Source organism: Tachypleus tridentatus, chromosome 12 (genome assembly GCF_004210375.1).
Source record: "Tachypleus tridentatus isolate NWPU-2018 chromosome 12, ASM421037v1, whole genome shotgun sequence".
NCBI lineage: Eukaryota > Metazoa > Arthropoda > Merostomata > Xiphosura > Limulidae > Tachypleus > Tachypleus tridentatus.
In genome coordinates this window covers 35,188,021-35,206,792 of record NC_134836.1, presented here as the reverse complement: position 1 = coordinate 35,206,792, position 18,772 = coordinate 35,188,021, and the positions used below count along the sequence as shown (strand labels likewise).

General features: G+C 35.1%; 1 protein-coding gene across 6 annotated transcripts in view; it reads left to right on the top strand.

The window, feature by feature from the left end:
- Positions 1 to 18,772, top strand: part of LOC143235819 (kazrin-like) — a 134,695-nt gene that overhangs the window by 52,094 nt on the left and 63,829 nt on the right. The window contains exon 1 of one of the 6 annotated variants that reach the window (XM_076474016.1): positions 15,814 to 16,378. The exons of the other annotated variants lie outside the window; for them this stretch is intronic. The gene's annotated coding sequence lies outside the window, so the exon portion shown is untranslated. Of the gene's footprint in view, positions 1 to 15,813; positions 16,379 to 18,772 lie in introns of those variants that run through there. 6 annotated transcript variants of the gene reach the window in all.

Here is an 18,772-nt window from a genome sequence, read left to right as displayed (position 1 = left end):
TTAAAATCCTTGTTCATTATCTCATTAATTGTATAAGGAGATAGGACCAACTTCAACACATTGGCTTTTTGACTCAGTGGCATGTTTTATTTGTGTGTGTTTTTTTTAAGTCAGAAGGTTCTCTTTTATGATTATCACCTTCACTTTCTACATAAGAGTATTGCTGGAGCATGAGCCACAAAAAAGAGGAGGCGGCCAGTGTTTGCTTGTTTTCCTCTGCTGTCCGTGCTTAATTCATTCTCTGCATAACATTTTTTAAACCTTTTGTATTACGAATACTTGTGACTAATTACTTGTTGTACCTGGATATCGCAACTGATCTTTACTGAACAAAAAACTAAATAAACCATGGGTCCGGTGTGGCTAAAAAGTTAGCGTGCCCAGGCAATAATTTCCAAGATTTCATGGTCTGCATCTTATGCAAAAACCCCTTTCTGCACCATGAGGCCGTGGGTATGCTATGAGAGTGATTGTGGAATCCCATAATCCATTCTAACAAAAGATGTTCAAGGTTTAACGGAGGATGTTTTTGACAAACTGCCTTCTCTCTAGCCTACTAGTTCAAAATTAGGGGCGGCTGTATGCATCTATCTATTGTGTAGTTTGTGCAATATTCTATCAGACAGATAATAGAAGATGTGAATAGAAAGCATCCGTGAAAGAGTATCTGTGTTTGATGGTGAGAAAACTCAAATACAGACAAATTTTCTTTACTTCCCGTTCTTTATATTTATGTAGGCTAACGCTATAAAACGTGGTAAGGGCGTAAATAGTTTAAATACAGTTTCATTTCAGCATGTACGGAATTATTCAAATATCTGAATGTTTGTAAAGTAAGGCGGATACAGGTCTTGAGTGTAGCCTGTTTTAAATATTATCATTTTTTCATGAGTTTGTTTTTGAATCTCGCGCAAAGCTACACGAGGGCTATTTGCTTTAGCCGTCCCTAATTTAGAAATGTAAGACTAGAGGGAAAGCAGCTAGTTATCACCACCCATCGCCAACTCTTGGACTACTCTTTTACCAACTAACAGTGGGATTGATCGTCACATTATAACGTCCCCACGGCTGAAAAGACGAGCATGTTTGGTGTGACGGATTCTAACCCACGACTCTCGGATTACAAGAAGAAACTGTTGATACTTCGAATATTGAAGGTATGTACACACACACACACACACACACACACACACACACAAACATCCATAGATACAATCAGTTTGTTAACATACTGCATACGTAAATAACATTTGACGCTTATAATACCACTAAATATGTTTCATTCAGAAACGTTCTAGGGAGAAACAACAACAACAATCTGACAGATTCTTCCCAATCCTTCATCTCAGATACACGTAAACTTATTTCACTTGTACGATCTTTTATTAAGTGTTAATTATATTCAAGTTGAAAACGAGGTAATATAGGATTTCCAATCATTTTTGAACATTCAAGGTTTTTATTTATTTTTTTTTACGCTGTGCTAGACGAGGGTTTATTGACCGTACTTGGTTAGGACAAACATCAACCATGCTCAGCAGTATACTACTAGATGGCGCCTTATAAAAAAACAAAACACCTATACTTTGGAAATCCCAAGGAATCATTGCGAGTTTTGAAAGGTGCACAACAAGTCGAGTGTTGATTCCATGATTATTATGGATAGCCACATGATAGTCACATTAGTGTTGTTGTTCTGTTTTAACAACTTGTGCCATGGTGAACACTAACTGGTCAGTTTGAAGCATGTGATGAGGTCATCAAGCATTGCTTTAGTGACTGTAGCTTTCCTCTCATCGAGTCTGTAGGCTTTCCAGTTAGTAAATAAAAATGAATGAAAATACTAATTTTTGGTAAATTTTAAATTATTATGCCTCCGCAAAGAGGCGTAACGTTGTTCTATTATTTCTTCTTCCAACATTTTTCAATCGACCAACATGCTTGTTACGGGTATACCATGATCCAATATGTCCAGAGAATTTTTTCCGCTTTTTTTTAATTGGGCCTTTTAAAATGATCTTGTGTGGTTAAAGGTCAAACAACCCAAAAAGGTATATTTTGAGCTCCTATTTACAGCAATCAAGATGAAAATTGATACAAATATAAATCTTCATGCGTCCAACACGTTTTCTTACGAAAAAATTGGATTTGTAAATTTGAGCCGTCTTATGGGGTAAGAACGCACAAAGAAACATAATTTTCGTTTTTTTTTTTTTGACGGAGACGTTGCATTCGTTTGCGAATAATGGCCTCTTTAATTGGGGAATGATTTTCATTTATTAATGATTAATTTGCAAAACAGTCATTTTTCTCTCGGTTGAATTTCAAATAAAATGAATAAAATTGGGGGTAGTCAATATATATACAGAAGCTTTGCGCAGATGCTCCTTGAATTGTTATGCGTTGAAATTAACTAATAACCAATTAAGGCCCGGCACTAAGCTACTCGAGGACTATCTGCGCTAGCCATCCCTAATTTTGCAGTGTAAGACTAGAGGGAAGGTAGCAAGTCATCACCACCCACCGCCAACTCTTAGGCTATTCTTTTACCAACGAATAGTAGGATTCACTGTATCATTATAACGTCCCCATGGCTGAAAGGGCAAGCATATTTGGTGTAATGGGGATTCGATCCAGCGACCCTTGGATTACAACTCCAGTGCCTTAACCACCTGACTATACCGGGCCCACATTTTTTGGACAAATACACAACTAAACTACGATAAACAGCAATTAGCCATTTTGAAAAAAAAAGTTTAAATTGAATGAACATCATCGTAAAATGAAACCCTGAGTAATTAAAGGTATATTAATCTCTATACATGGTAAGAATATATTACAATTTCGCATTGGAAATTAACATAAGAAACAAGTATTTGCAATTAAACATAATGCCTTTAGAAATATCTGAAGAAAGTACCACAAGCTGTCGAACGAATAGTGGGAGAAAAGAACTTGACTACATAAAAGGTCTCATAAAGAAAACGTGAAAAAAATAGAAATTTCATTCTAAAGTAAACCAGTCTGTTTACTTAATAAAAACTTGCTCCACCTCGAGAATAGTGCAGCGTATACTAACAATTCCGCAGGTGACTGACCTCTTATATGTGAAATGAATGGTTTTTATCCACTTGTATGATTTGGGTCTTTAGTATCTACGAGTATTTCAATAATTTTTTTGAAAAGTTTTGCTTCCTAAAAAGTTTTGGCTGATTGTAACAGGTACCTGGTTGGTATGCAAAAATATAGTTTTGGTTTTGCTTCATCACGTAGGAACTGAGAAGTAGACAGTTAACTGTGTACCGGCAATAACGTATTTAACTGCGTTTATGTTTATGATACGCTATTAAGTTTAACATAATTAAAAGTGTTTTGCTCCTGGTTTTCGTTTGTATTCAATGTCCGGTTCATCACGTTGCAGTGTCCAATAGTAGTCAGCAAGCATTGACGGATTCCAGTTGCTCTGATATCGTTTTTCCATTGTAACAATGTCCTGGTGAAACTGAAGATTTCAATGAAACGGTACGTGATGGGCAAATTTGGATGTGATTTTCGTGATCAGCAGCCAAAAATCTATAAGGAACACCCAACAGTGTTCAAGAAGCAAAAACTTTGTTGTGCAGCGCCATTATTTCTTAGTTGTTGTTTTTAGTTGAGTTAAAACAGTTGTTCAATGTTTAATTACAATCAAATTGGTTTGTTTTTTGATATACTTTAGACAAATTTGAAATGTATTTCAAGACCAGTACAAATCTTTTTAGTCAGTTGTTTCAAAGGATGAACCTCCTAACTATTTGTTCCTTGAAATGTTGACTCGTTTATATATTTTTTGTTGCGAATAATGAACAACTCATAATGAATGATGCAAAATAATTTATTTATGGATGACTGTACGACAGTGAACTACACAATGGTTTACATACGCCAAATTAATTAGGAACAAATAAGACGACAAGGTAAGACAGTAGGTTAATATAATTTCAACGTATGTTCTACTTCGCAGTTTGGCTTATGTTCATACTGCTAAGGTACTCGGCGTTGCTTTGTTTTGATTAAAACAACCGTATTAATCACGATTTTTTGCAAATAAATCAAAATTATTTCTCTACCTAACTAAATATTTTGATTAAAATAGTCATAAAATAATATGCCGAAAAAATAAAAAATTGCTAAAGCTACTTTAGTAAAAGCAAAGCCGGATACGTTGCTCCTGCTTCTTGCATTCGCTTTCCATGACACTTCAAGTTTCCAAAACAAAGTTCCCTATCTCTTGGTGACTGTATTTCTGCTGTATGGTAAAGTGTCGCTTGCAGTGTATTTAGATTTTATTATCATTACATTTGATGAAGAATTTATTTATTCTCTTCTCGTTGCGATACAACGTAAATAAAAAATTGTCGTTTTTGTGAAGTCATCGTATAGCTAATTCCTGCGAAAATTCACGAGTAAAGCAAAAGATATGGCTGAAACAAAAGTCTATTGAGGTGAAAGAGTATTCGCGCATGTTTGAGAGAATTGTATTTTGCTGGTTTGTTTTTGAATTTCGCGCAAAGCTACTCGAGAGCTATTTGTGCTAGCCGTCCCTAATTTAGAAGTGTAAGACAAGAGGAAAGGCAGCTAGTCTTCACCACCCACCACAAACTCTTGGGCTATTCTTTTGCCAACGAATAGTGGGATTGACCGTAACATTATAACGCCCCCACAGCTGAAAGGACGAGCATGTTTGGTGCGACGGGGATTCGAATCCGCGACCCTCAGATTACGAGGCGAACGCCTCAACCCACCTGGTCATGCCGGGCCTTGTTTGATAGAAAGAACCAGCTTTTTCAGTTAAGGCGGTTGTATAATAGACATGTATATGTAAAATAAAAAGTAAAGACCAGAAGGAGGAGCAGATGAAGGTTACACGAAGTTTTCAAATCGTTTTGATGTATAATTGATCACTGATAAAATGATTAGGAAAAGTAAGTCCTCACACAGACATGAAACATAAAGAATAGCTTTCTTGACTTCAGTTTACCAAAAAAATTCTGTTTTTCAGTTTGAGACCAACTGGTCTTCTTGTTTGCTACAAATTGCTTTATTTATCACTCTGTCCGTAACTTACTTTCTCTGCGGCCGTAAACACATAACTCGCTTTACGTCCCACACAAAGTTGTATCTGTACGCCGATGTTTGAGTTTATGATTTTAAAGATATGGCTGTGTATGAGAATCAGACCCACACAGAGAGAGAGATTCGCGCTTATATAAAAGTATATCTTATAATGACGACAGAGTTCTTTACTTCAAAACTTAATACCGAACATTTAATTGCGAGAATATTTTACATGTTTAATATTTTGGTTTATTTATATTACCTCAAATCAAACTAAGTAAATCTAATCACTACCGTATTTGTAATATTTCTTTATTTTACGAGTTAACTTGGAGTGGCATGCTACAAGAAATACGTCTTGTCGTAAATGGCACTCAACTCGTAATTTGAGAGTCGCGGGTTCGAATCCCCGTCAAACCAAACATGCTCGCCCTTTCAGCCGTAGGGGCGTTATAATGTGACGGTCAATCCCACTATTCCTTGGTAAATGAATAACCCAAGAGTTGACGGTGGGTGGTGATGACTAGTTGCCTTCCCTCTAATATTACCCTGCTAAATTAGGGAAGGCCAGTGCAGTAAACCGTCGTGTAGCTTTGCGTGAAATTCATAACAAACAACCAATCACAATATTATTCATTCTTTCCTTGGATGACATTTCGAGTCGCCGCTCTTCATCATGTACAGCTTACAACAATGAAGCGCATGTGCAGAATTTAAAAATGGTTCGCGTAGCATTTTAAATGTTGAGCGTGAAATTTTCCTGGAAAATTACATCTCATAACATAAATATCAGAAACAAAAAAAAACAACAACAACAAAAACACACACACATAAAAGATATTGAAATTAAAACAAAATATGGAAAAAATGGGAATCTATAAGAAAGGAAAGTATTCATTTAAACCAGATGATTGTAGGTTCCCCAATTTCTATTTTAAGTCCAAGAATTGAAAAGCCCTAACCTGTATGGGTTTTAATGTTCAAATGTTTGCTTATAGGTGTATCCTGGTTTTGCAGTTTAATGTGGTTTAAAAGAGTAGCCCAAGAGTTGGCGGTGGGTGGTGATGACTAGATGGTTCTCTCTAGTCTTACACTGCTAAATTAGGGACGGCTAGCACAGATAACCCTCGTCTAGCTTTGCGCGAAATTCAAAACAAACAAACAAATCTTGTGTTACAGACGGGTCTACTGCACGAGTCTTCTTCTTCTCCTGTCATTGTTTCTATTTTTCAAATAAAAAATCCAATAGGGTTCTTAATAAAAGAGCTTCTCTTCTGGTTGTAGCTTAGAGAAGTCAACTACGCAAATGTATCCAGTAGTTCTTGCTCTTTCTGTTTGGTAGCAAGCAACTAGATCTAACTTTGTCCAACTAAACTTAAGCTGCTTTCACTTTACTTAACGTGAACTTCATTTTATACACGTATTTATAAATAACCCATCTTAGGATTAGAACTTTCTACATGCTACGAGATGTTATGATGAAACAATACTCCATCGAAACAACGAGAAAAGCTTAGAAGGTTCTAGTAACATAATGAAATAATACAAGCGTTATATCACAACACTGGAACTATACTCAGTTACATGACACTTCACGGCTCGAATCCTGGTCCATCTGATACGCACCCCATCACGCTAACTACTAGATAACGCTCAATCTCGGGGGCAGTAAATAGCCAGGTGTCAGTACGACTTTACCACGTTCCCATTGAAAAGGTGTGTTATTTCACAATGGCGTAAAGTTGTATAACCTTCTAAGTATATGGAGAAAGGGTAATTACAGGTTTTTGGCACTGTACGTTACTCTAAACTTTTAAGACATTTATTTAAATCTAATCTTCCCCCAAACAGGTAGTTCCAAAAAACAAACAGGAGAAACGCTGTCACACGCGAGTTATAGTTTAGTTGGTTGTTCGGTAACATACCAACCTTTTGTTGTTGTTTCTTCTGAATAATTCAATAGCCCATCCCTGTATCTGCCGCTGTGTCTGTGTCTATGCTGTAACATTGAGCATTCAATGTTTGTCAGTTTGTTAACTAGGAATAATTGTGGGCTTTGTTGAGATAGTTGTCATCCACGAATATTTGTTTTCACTTAAAAAAAAATCATAGAAAATATAATTTTCAAGGAAACGCTTCGCACTTACATTGTAATAAACTAACGCCTCGGTGTTTATTCAGACATTGGAAAGGAAAACTTAACATATACGTCTCGGAAACCAAGAGATAATTCTCCACAGCATAGACTTATCACACACATACTAAGCTTCAGATAGCCCTCGTGAAGCTTTGCTCGAAATTCAAAATACAAGCTAAACAAACACATGCTAAGCCTTGTTACATATGTGCAGTCAGAAGAATAATGAATACAGATTAACAGTTTCTATCTGTGTGTCTATATATAGATCCATAAAAATATGCATGTGTTCATATATTAGGAGAAAAATTCCAGGGTTCCCGAATTCCCTGGGGGAAGTAATTTTATTCCCGGGAACGTATAGCAACTCACTGTTATCAGCAGCAATGTTAGCCTTCAGACCAGAAGAGCCAACAGTATAGTATAAAAGAATCTGTCAATATTTAACCAACTCTAAGTTGGTTTTTCCTCCATTTTCCAAGGATATCGTTAACATACAGAAAATGACGCACTGAGTAAAATCCCATTTTATTGCAGCTTTAATTGACGTTAGCAAGCCTAACAGAGGTCAGTAAGTTGCATTTTAATTATTAATGTTCCTTGGCTTTATATGGTTTAGTAGCGTTTTAAACCGTGACCAGTGGTCAGAGATTATATGAAGAACCTGCTCTCCCTTATCTTGTACAACAAATAGAAGCACTCTAATCCAAACTTTAACAGCCGTAAACACACAGAACTAATATAAACTAATAAGCTGTTTATAGTTAAACTGTAAACATCAGCAATGCAATGAGATTCATTAACTGGGCCTGAAAAAAAAAAGTATTACAAGATATTTAAGTAAATCGAAACAAACAATATATCAAGTCTAGTTTGAACCTAACCCTCCGAGGTCGACAAATAAAGAATTTCAGTTACACTATAATAAAGGAATGGTCCTCCTTAATGAACCCAAAATTCCTCCCTATTCATTACTCTTTTACTCCAATTTCATAATTACGTTAAAGCAGTGTTTCTCAAACGGTGGGGATCACGAGCAGGTTTCCAGGTCATCACGAGCTGTTTGCGCCAAGTCAGCATTTTTATTACTACACGGGTGTTTGAGTGGTACACGTATCACCTTTATTATAACTATGACGAACTTTTTTTTTTTCATACTTGTAAAGATAATGGAGTCGTGATACCAAAGCCCGGATGCAGGTCTTACCTGGCAAATCCGACTGAGAAATATTGCGTTAAAGTGAAGGTCATTAGTTCAGGTATTTAGTGTCAATTTTTAGGATGGTATTGCAAACTACATTAAAGAAGTAAGTTCAAATGCTTTTCACTACTTTATAATATCAGTATGTAACGTTTAGTTGTATTTAGTAACACAGAATTCCACTTCACGCGAAAACTGATACAAAATGTATTTATGGCAAATCCACAGAGAATATGTCATACCATTCCTAATTTTGGACTACTGACTAGAGGGAAGGTAGACAGTCAGCAATATTTTATCACCATCAACGCTACGACGGACTCGGAGTTTAAAGTGTAGAGAATAGTTTATGATATTGCAAGGTTTAGAACTCGGCTTGCCAGTTCCTAATTCCAGAGCTTTACCTCAGGGCCAACCCGCGCCCAAATACAAAAGAATAAACAAAGATACTTTAAAAGAGTTTCTTTGTTTCTTTTTCATTTGATGTAATGCTGTTTAATATGTCAGATGCAGATATTGTCTTTCATATTATAAATACCTTTTTCGCACTAAAGTGACACCTTTCGACGATTGTAAACCGGGGTTACAGAAACATGTCAGATCAGTTAAAATATTTTAAATTTATTCTGTAAATCGTTGCTGTTTTTTTTTATTTTGTTTTATACCGATTTGTTTATATCACTTATAGATATATTACTAGGTGTCGCTTTAATTTTTGTTAAGTAAAGATTACAAATCACGAAAAATGTTCACGTTTATTGACGGCAAATTTCATGCGTGGAATTGCACAACAAATACCAGTAAGAACCTCTCCGGCTTTTCCCTTGTATCTAGTAAAAAAGTCTCGGATGCAGCAATAGGAATACACAGGGATTTGATGAGTTATGATGATCCGTTCCAGGCGAGGAATATTATATCACAACGAAGAAAATAAATCCAAAACAAATTTACAAACGATACAATAAAACTGCTGTGTTGTAGTCATGTTTTACCTATCAATATACTATACTGAAAACTGGAAATAACCAATGATTTCAAACACTTTGCGAAAGCACTAACCATCTTTGACGTAAGCACAACTTTGGCAGTAATGCGCATGCGTATAACGTTCAAATCTGTCCTTGTCGCATCCTTCACGTGATGAGCAAGATATTTTTGGTTATAGTACTGTTTTTTTTTTGTTTTTTTTCGGTATTGCTTAGTGAGGGTAATTTTGTTGATATACTTGTTTTACTTCCAAAATACTATTGCTTATCATAATTTTGACTTTGATCTTTCAGTTTCAACTGTTAAGTTGGCAGTATTTGTTCGTTACGAAGTTAGTGGCGAGATTAACATTTGGGAAGTGTGATAGAAAGTAGTAGCATTCCTATAGCTTTAGCCGCTGGAATCAACCTCGTAAAAGTTAGTAAAAACAGTTGGAGCGAAACTTTGGCCCACACATCTTTTAAAATAGTGCCCATTTACTTGGCGTGAAGCTGAGAAAACTCATTTGGTAGCTTTGCGTTAAAACAACGAACAATAGCGAAATAGTTAATTATTTTTACAATAACGTAATCGAATTAGGATAAATTGTTTTTTTGACTTGGAATATTTTATGAGATTTTCTGTAATTTCATTATTAGTGTAATTATCCTACATTATTTAATAAAAACACTCGAGATCTAAAAGAATACTTGACCTTTAATATGGGAAAGTTCAGACGGGCTTACAACATTGAATTCGATGCTGTTCTCTAGAATGTGAATAACATGGGTTGAATTCTTTGAAGGACTGCACCATAATTCACCAGCTGGATTTTCTACTTTAAATTGTAATATTGAACTTTGTACGCGTTCGTGGGATTTATTTTGGTTTTAAGAAATATGTGTTTGAAATTATATGTTTAACTTGTGCTTAGCGAAAACTGGAATGAGTTGTTATAAGTGTGGTACTTTTGTTGCTTATAGTATAAGTTCACTTATAGTATTTCTTTCTTTTTCCATAGCAGAGATAGTTGCAGTGTAACTTAAGCATATAGGTAGAAAACAAGCATATGTAGGATAAACAACCAGACATATCGTAGTAGGGTATAGATTATTGAGTTTAGCTCAGTGAACTACGTTTCACATTTCAAACATCTCAGCAGTACGATCGGCACAGCGATACGTCATAAATCACATTTAAACAACGTGAGTGTTACACGTGAAATGAAACTAATATATATAACTTAACAAGTAAAAATTAATGTGTCTGTGTGTACTAAAGTCTCATATCTAAACTATGGTACGTCATCTGTATTTAAATTTACGTGGATAGGATGTATGTATGTGTATGTTAGTGTGTTTACAACCTTTGCAACAATCCAACGATTTTATTCTCCCAGTAGATAAGCCTACATTTCGAACAGGCTTGTTTGTTATGTAGTAAAAAACTGTGAACTTTAGTATGTATATAAATATGTGTGTGTGTGTTTCATAGAAAAGCCATATTGGGATATCTGATATGTCTACCACGGGAAATCAAACTTTGAATTTTAGTGTTGCAAGTCCGTAGACTTACCGCCATCCCACTGGGGGACAGGCATTTAGTGAGAACCTTTCACATATTATATATTGGTAATCAAGCATGTGTTACGTTACCATGTTTTATATATTATATATGTTTGTATTTACTGGTAATAAAGAATATGTTACGTCATTATGTTTTAAATGTACATGTTAAGCCTAATCAACATGTTTTTGTAGACATTTGTTTTTAGGCACACAATAAATGTAAGAAAGACACGTTCTAATATTTTAATATCTTATTTGTGTTGCATATTAAAATCTATCCCAAACATGCCCCTCAATTTATTATATCAAGTATAATTTCTAATGGCCTGCAACTCAATTAAATTTGACTTTAAAAGTTAATTAAGTATAGAGGTGTGTAACGGATTTACCCGTTATACGTTTATTTTAATACCTACGTGCGTTTCGGTTTGATGCATGTGACATATATTTTTGGATGCGTATTGAACAATTCCCGCATTTTCTGTAAATTTGTAGAAGATTCTTCAGAGTAAGAATCAACAATATTTGTTTTACGAAGACGCTAGTGTGTTTCAGAATGGTGTTGAAAGTTCGAGAATCTCTCATGATTGGTATGTAAAACCGACGCGCCGAGAGACAAATTATTATTGTTCAGCTATTTAGTTTTAATTGTTGGTATAATTGTGATTCACGCCTATTATTCGGAATACTACAGAATTTGACCAGGAATGTTTATAGATTTAGAAAATTACAAACAGTTCAACTTCATTGAATTAACTTCTATGAGAACATTAAATATCATCATCGGTTAAAGTTAAGCGAAAAATGTGACAGTATCAACTCAGAATTACTCTGTTCGTCGTGGATTCGGGTCATCGATTAAATATTCAGTTCTAGACCAGATATAATACTCAGTATCGTCTATAAAACTCTTGTATATAAATCATTATTTCTAATAACCGTTATTATAAATGGTATTATTGTTTTAAATACGAATTTAAAATTCCGGTAATTTGAAGACTCGTCCTAAATAAATTATAATATTTAACAGACGTATCAAATTTCTTACTCTCCAACAAGATTCATATAAACAGCTTATTTCTTAATACAAATATATTTTGATGTACAAACAATAATACAGTTTATAATAACGTTTATTATAAATAATGATTTATGTACAAACGTTTTACAAAGTTACGAAGAATATTGAGTCTTCTATCCTATTGGGAACTTTCTTGATATCTTATCGAAGGTTCACGACAAGGGAATTAATTCTGACTTGGTATATGCACAATTCACTTAAGTGGAGCTGGCTAGCTCTTCACTGGTCACACGTGAGCATTTCACAGGAGTAGTTATATAATGTCTTCGTAAAAAATACTAACGTCCTATGTTAATCTGCTGCAGTTAACCCTTAAACGGCGGCCATTATCAATTTATGCTGTTACCTACAACATTACCGCTGTGTAAGGGTTAAATAGTGTGTAATGTTCGAAATCTATAAAAGTTCTGGTCAAATATTTGTAGTTTCCAAATTATAGATTCCGAGGTATATGGTATACCAACTGTAGCAAATCAATAATATATCCTGTCTTCCGCGTGTTGTGATCGCTACCTTTTATAATTGTTAGATGAGATTCTAGAAATCTCAGTTGGCAACAATACTGGCAATCACAAATATTTACCTACACACATACTGAGTTGATTCTTACACTCTAGATCTAATTTTCTACAAATTTATTGAATTTAAAAGTATAAATATATATTTAACTGCATTAAACATCGTTATTAAATATATAATAGTAAATCCATTACACTTGAAACTAATAAGCTTTGAGAAGTTTAACGGGACTGTAGCTTTCCTCCAGAACACTTCCATAATGAAATGCTTTCGATTCTAATTACATACATCGGTGGTATTCCCGGATAAACTGATATTCGCTAAGGTATTAGATCCACTTAATAACAGGAGAATCTAATAGGACAGTTGGGAAATAGAATTTGAAAAACAACTGAGTTTAAACTGTGTGAGAAATAAAGAAACAGGATACATGTGCTAAATAAATAAATCGTTATTAAAACGAAAGGAAAATAAATTGAGAGAATGAACAGCTAACTTCCATCAAGATAGACCTTATTACGATGGCTAAGTAGAGCTCTAAAATTGTACAAGTTCCTATTTTACAATCGTTGAACCTTTCTATACGGATGTGCGAATTTGCTGAAACATCTTCACGGACGGATTAGATTGATACTGTTTGTTATAGAACAACAAAGACTAAAGCCAACGAGAACCAAACAATTTCAACGGCTTCCTAGACCACGTGTTTATGATAATAGTAACTGTAAAGAGACAGACTAATGGAAAAAGTAACAATTCCCAGATTACTGAAGTTGTTGGCAAAGGACTTGATATGCCTGCATATCACGCTCTTATGGTAGTGAAGGAAGAGATGAATCATTGCTGTTATGCCAGTTTAAAGTTATATAATTGTAGAATTTCCATACTTCTGTCTATAATTGAATGGTCTGTGTTTTCACAGCTTGATGAAGGAATTGTGTCATATTTACATTTGTACTCGGCAGGTGGGAAGGATATTGCGAATGTTTAATATATCTGAATTAACATGTAGTTGGTAGGTAGTGAAAATATGTCATTTGAAGCGAAACTTTTATGTATACAGAACACGTGGTTGTTTTTTACGTATGGTATTTGAATAGCAAAACGTGCTTCATTGATATGATACACAAATTGTTGGTCTTAACTCCTTTTTTATGCTTGATACTTTGTGTCGTGCCTAACCATAGGCCGAATACGGTGTTCAACTGTGTTTGTTACATGACAACTTGATAAGCACGTGATTTTATGCATAAGATTACAGCTTGGTGAACACGTGGTTATATGCGTAACATCACAACTTGATGAGCACGTGGTTTCATGCGTAATATCACAACTTGAAGAGCGCGTTTTTTTATGCGTAACTTAACATCACAAGTTGATAGACACGTGTGGTTTTTATGCGAAACATGATTTGTGAAAATTATATTCTTGTGAGTTGTAAGATTAAGATAAAAGTATGTTATTTTTTGGTTACTAAATGAGTAGTGTTCTCGTACTTGGCTCTTACGTTATCCTTCAGTCTTAGAATAATAACGATAGTATCTCAAAGATCAAGGTCAAATGTGTTTTACTGGGTTGCATCGTATGAGCCAGTACACTTTACATCGTTTAGTCTAAATAATGTTTTGTATAATTAGTGTGGCATTCACGTGAAATAATAACGCATGGGCTGAAGTATTGAGTTGTAACAATCCAACTACAACTTCGTGAACATCTGGTTTCTTTCTGCACAGCATCGCAAGCATCGCAAATGTGATATACGTCAAGCCTTTTCGCGTTTCAATGGACGAATACACGTGCAAACGCACGTGATTTTAAAAACAAGAACGAACCTGTCTGTAAGAAGTTTTCATATCATCGAACAGTGTGTGAGAATTTGTTCTTGATCAGTCAATATCCTAGTCACTTTTTTGTGACTTGAGGATTTGAATGAAAGTTTTAGTTTATTTTGGGGAAAACGACTTTCTGTCTTTGCACAGTTTAGTTTTGCTGTTTATTAGACATTGATGGTAATTTTAGTAACGGATTATCTTTTCTGTATTCACAAGGTATTAATAATAATGAATACGAGAATACATATTCAATCATGACGTGTATGACTCCTCCAAGAATATGTTGACCTGTATCAATAAACAGGCCGACTGACTATACGATATTTTACAGCCAGGTTTTCCGTTCAGGGGAGCATAAAATGTTAAGGGGAGACAGTAAATTAAAACGCTCCAATTGAACTAATTTTTTAATAAAATAGCCATTAAAACAAATCAACTATAATCGTGTTTATAGAAATTTTTAAACGATACGAAATGAGATTATAATATATAAAAGCTGAAAAATAATATGTGATCAATATGTCTATAATTTTCAGAGAGTAGAGCCCTGTCTATCCTCCACCGCTTTTCGCTATGCCTCTGTATTATTGGTCTGGCCCATCAAGAGATGCCGATTGATATCTCACGTTTTTAATTTGTGGTTATTTGAATATTCGAACTGCAAGTCAAAAATTAAACTGTGTTAGTTTCTAAACAACTGTAATAACGACGTAAATTCTATATACACATCATGTATTCTAAAAACAACTATTATGTGTATTAAATCTTTAATCAAAATAAAGTTTTAATACCCATACCAGTAGTTTTTATAATACATCTTTACTTCATGTGTGTTTCTCGTCATCAGTTATAATGATATACAACACGTAAAACTACCTAAGTAATGGAAGTGACATTCCCGTGTTTTTGTTACGTCAAGTAGATGCATGTTTTAAAGCTTGGGCTGTTTTATTTATTACCTGTAATGAAAGCTGCTGTTATAGACGTTATAATGATATACAACACGTAAAACTACCTAAGTAATGGAAGTGACATTCCCGTGTTTTTGTTATGTCAAGTAGATGCATGTTTTAAAGCTTGGGCTGTTTTATTTATTACCTGTAATGAAAGCTGCTGTTATAGACGTTATCAGTTTAACGTTCACGTACGTTGTCTTTTTGGTAATTGAAGGTTGAAAAGAGTTATTTAAATGTACAAACTTTGAGTTTCACTCTCATTTTTTAATCTTCAAATTATTCCATATATGACTAGATTTTATTTTTAAACGTATCAATTACAGTATGACACCAGGTGGAGGCACCTTAAGGGTTTTTTTTCGCTTTCTATCCCTACATACCTGTTGTAATGAACTGTGCCAGATGTCATGATTCTTGTGCGCGCCTGCGTTTGCGCACTTCTCCAGTAGTGATGTGTATGAACGGTGCCGAAAGGTCTGCCAGCCACTAGTGTAAAAGCTGTTGACGTTCGTCAGTATTCTTCCATAAGTTCGTGAGGATTCTGTCAAGCTAGTAGTGGTTAACGTGTGCTAGTGGTAATTTGGGACGGTTACGTCAGACAATCATGTACGCGAGAACTCCAGGTTCTGAGTTAACTTTCTTTGCAGTATATAGACCAGGAAAACTTCGTTTTCTAGTAATCTCCTGTTGATTTGTTTTTTTACAAGTTTTGTGCATTACATAACGATTCATTTGTTATACTTGTATTAATCGTTTGATGCTGTCGCTGTGCCGTACGTGATAGTTGTCATGTCAGTTATTCAACATGTTGCCTTAGAAACATCATAACAATGGAGACAATTTGATGGTTGTTTGATTCGCCATTCCAGATGTTGGATATTTCTCTTGTGACAGTGTTACGTAAAATAGGAGTATTTTTGTGAAGAAAGTTGCATAATTTCAATCTTAACTGCCTCATCTTGTGACTTTACAAGTCTCATACTGTTTGAACTTAGGTTCTCTGGTGGTGAAAATGTTACTGGTAAGTTAACTTTTGTTCTTGGCACAAACGAAGCAGATAAACTGATTTGGTTAAAAGGTATTTACAAACAAAAAATACCACTAATTACACTCGAGAAAAAAGTTTTATTCAAACCTTACGTTTTAGGCTCGTGCCTTTTGTTAAGGGTTACAGCGTCACATGGAAATAAAAATTGATAACTGAAACAATTGAAACCTGCTTTGCCAATGATAATATCACGTGCTATGACACTCACGTTTAAAAGTTTGTTTGTTTGTTTATAAATTTCGCGCAAAGTTACACGAGGGCTATCTGCGCTAGCCGTCCCTAATTTTGCAGTGTAAGACAAGAGGGAAGGCGGCCAGTCATCATTTCCCATCGCCAACTCTTGGGCTACTCTTTTACCAACGAAGAGTGGGATTAACCGTAACATTATAACGCCCTAACGGCTGAAAGGGCGATCATGTTTGGTGCGACGGGGATTCTAACCCGCGACCTTCGGATTACGAGTCGAACGCTTTAAACCACCTGGCCATGCCGAGCTTACGTTTAAAAGAATTAGAATGACTACGGAAGATCGCATGCTTTATATATATATATAAAGTCGAGAACTGTTTCCTTTTATCTTAAGTTCATGTAGTTAAATCGAGAGGCTTTGATTGTTACGACCGAGAAAACGATGAAGATACTAAGGTTGTGTGTTGTTGAGCGGTCAAGACAACCTGCTGCAAGGCGCACTGTATATTATCAAAAAGAGTAATGGCTTAGCGATATTCTGCCATCTGTATCTCGGACTGGTAATTTAAACTATCGCATATTTTTATTGGGTGTTCTCTGCTGTGCTTCTGTTTCATATTCCAAATCTGAAGGAAGTCTATTAATAAATGCCTGACATAAAACATCTCCAACTTTGAATTTCTTCCTATTTGTTTTTCTTTACACCAAAAGTACAGAAACTTTAATTAATAGAACATGTACTTTTGTGGATTGTTTTTCAAACTTGGTACAATGACAGATCTTTACAACCTACAATCAGTGATGACGAGAAACCCACTTGTTGAGAAATATATATGCAAAAACGGCTCGTTTGGGCTGAGAAAACACTTTACATAGAAGAGCGAACAACGTTTCGACGTGAACCTGACGATGACCGAAGAAGGTCGAAACGTTGTTCGCTCTTCTATGTAAAGTGTTTTCTCAGCCCAAACGAGCCGTTTTTGCATATATATTTTACAACCTACAATATTATCAGTGTAGTTTGGTTTAAACATAAGCCACACGTGCGAAGAAAAACCGCTCAAATTTGACCAAACCTTTTGCACACGCTTATGCAAAAAGTCACGTGGGTTGAAGAGTAAAACCAGATTATTTTTAGTTTTTGTCACTCGGGTTAAAGACTGCTGATTTAGAGCAGCAAATCTGTTAGGTGAAAGAACGTTAAGATACATTAGTCCTGGTTAGTTTAAGCAAATGGGTTTCTAGCTTAAGTTTTCAAATCGTATGGGTGGACGGTTATTGTTGATTATTCATCGCCAGCTTTGAAGTACAAATTTCCTAGACTTCATGAATTAATCCAATTTAAGGGGTTTTTTAATAACGTGGTAATTAGCTTAAGCAGTTAGCATAAATAATTCTCGCTACAGCTGTCGTGGTTGCATGGAGGGGGGGGGACTACAAGAAACGCTTAATCCAAAATATTATGATCTTACATTAGTTTAATGAGGAAAATTATCACCATATATTTTAACACATTAGCTCCCAAACCTATTTTGCTGATATTTTTGGGGGTCCTACTAACCATTTTACAATAACTTTTTTAGGAAGAGTGTACATATATATTTTTCGCAGTTGTGTTCTAACCAATAAGTGGACTTTTAAAAAGAAAATAGAGAACGACTCGCCAATGGGTCGTTTGGGAGCCAATGTATCGAGGAACCTGATTGGTCCTGTAATGGTCTGTTCAAAATAATAGGGTTGCGAACCTAAAGTTCATGTGGGTTACTATCGAGTGTCACTTTCTTATTTGGTGTGTATTGACAAAAAAAAAAGTCATGATATTTAATCAAAAGCATTTTGGGTGTGAAGAAAAGGTGCGATCAAAACGTATGCAGCATGCGTCTTAAAGGAATGAAATCAAAATGACAGCTACATTTATAACATTCATAAGAATTTTACAGCAAATATTAATTAATTAATTATCGAGGACGAGGTTGTTTTTTTTCGACTTAGGGTATGATTGTGGGTAAAATAAAATATATGGCCTAGGTAATTAATTAATTGATATTTGCTGTTAAATTCTTCTCAATGTCCAGCCACCGGTTTAGGCACCAGTTTTTATTTCATTACTTTCAGTTGCACGATGAATCATTTTTTGGTTGCTCGTTTTATCCACGATTTAAGTCTTTTGAGTAGATT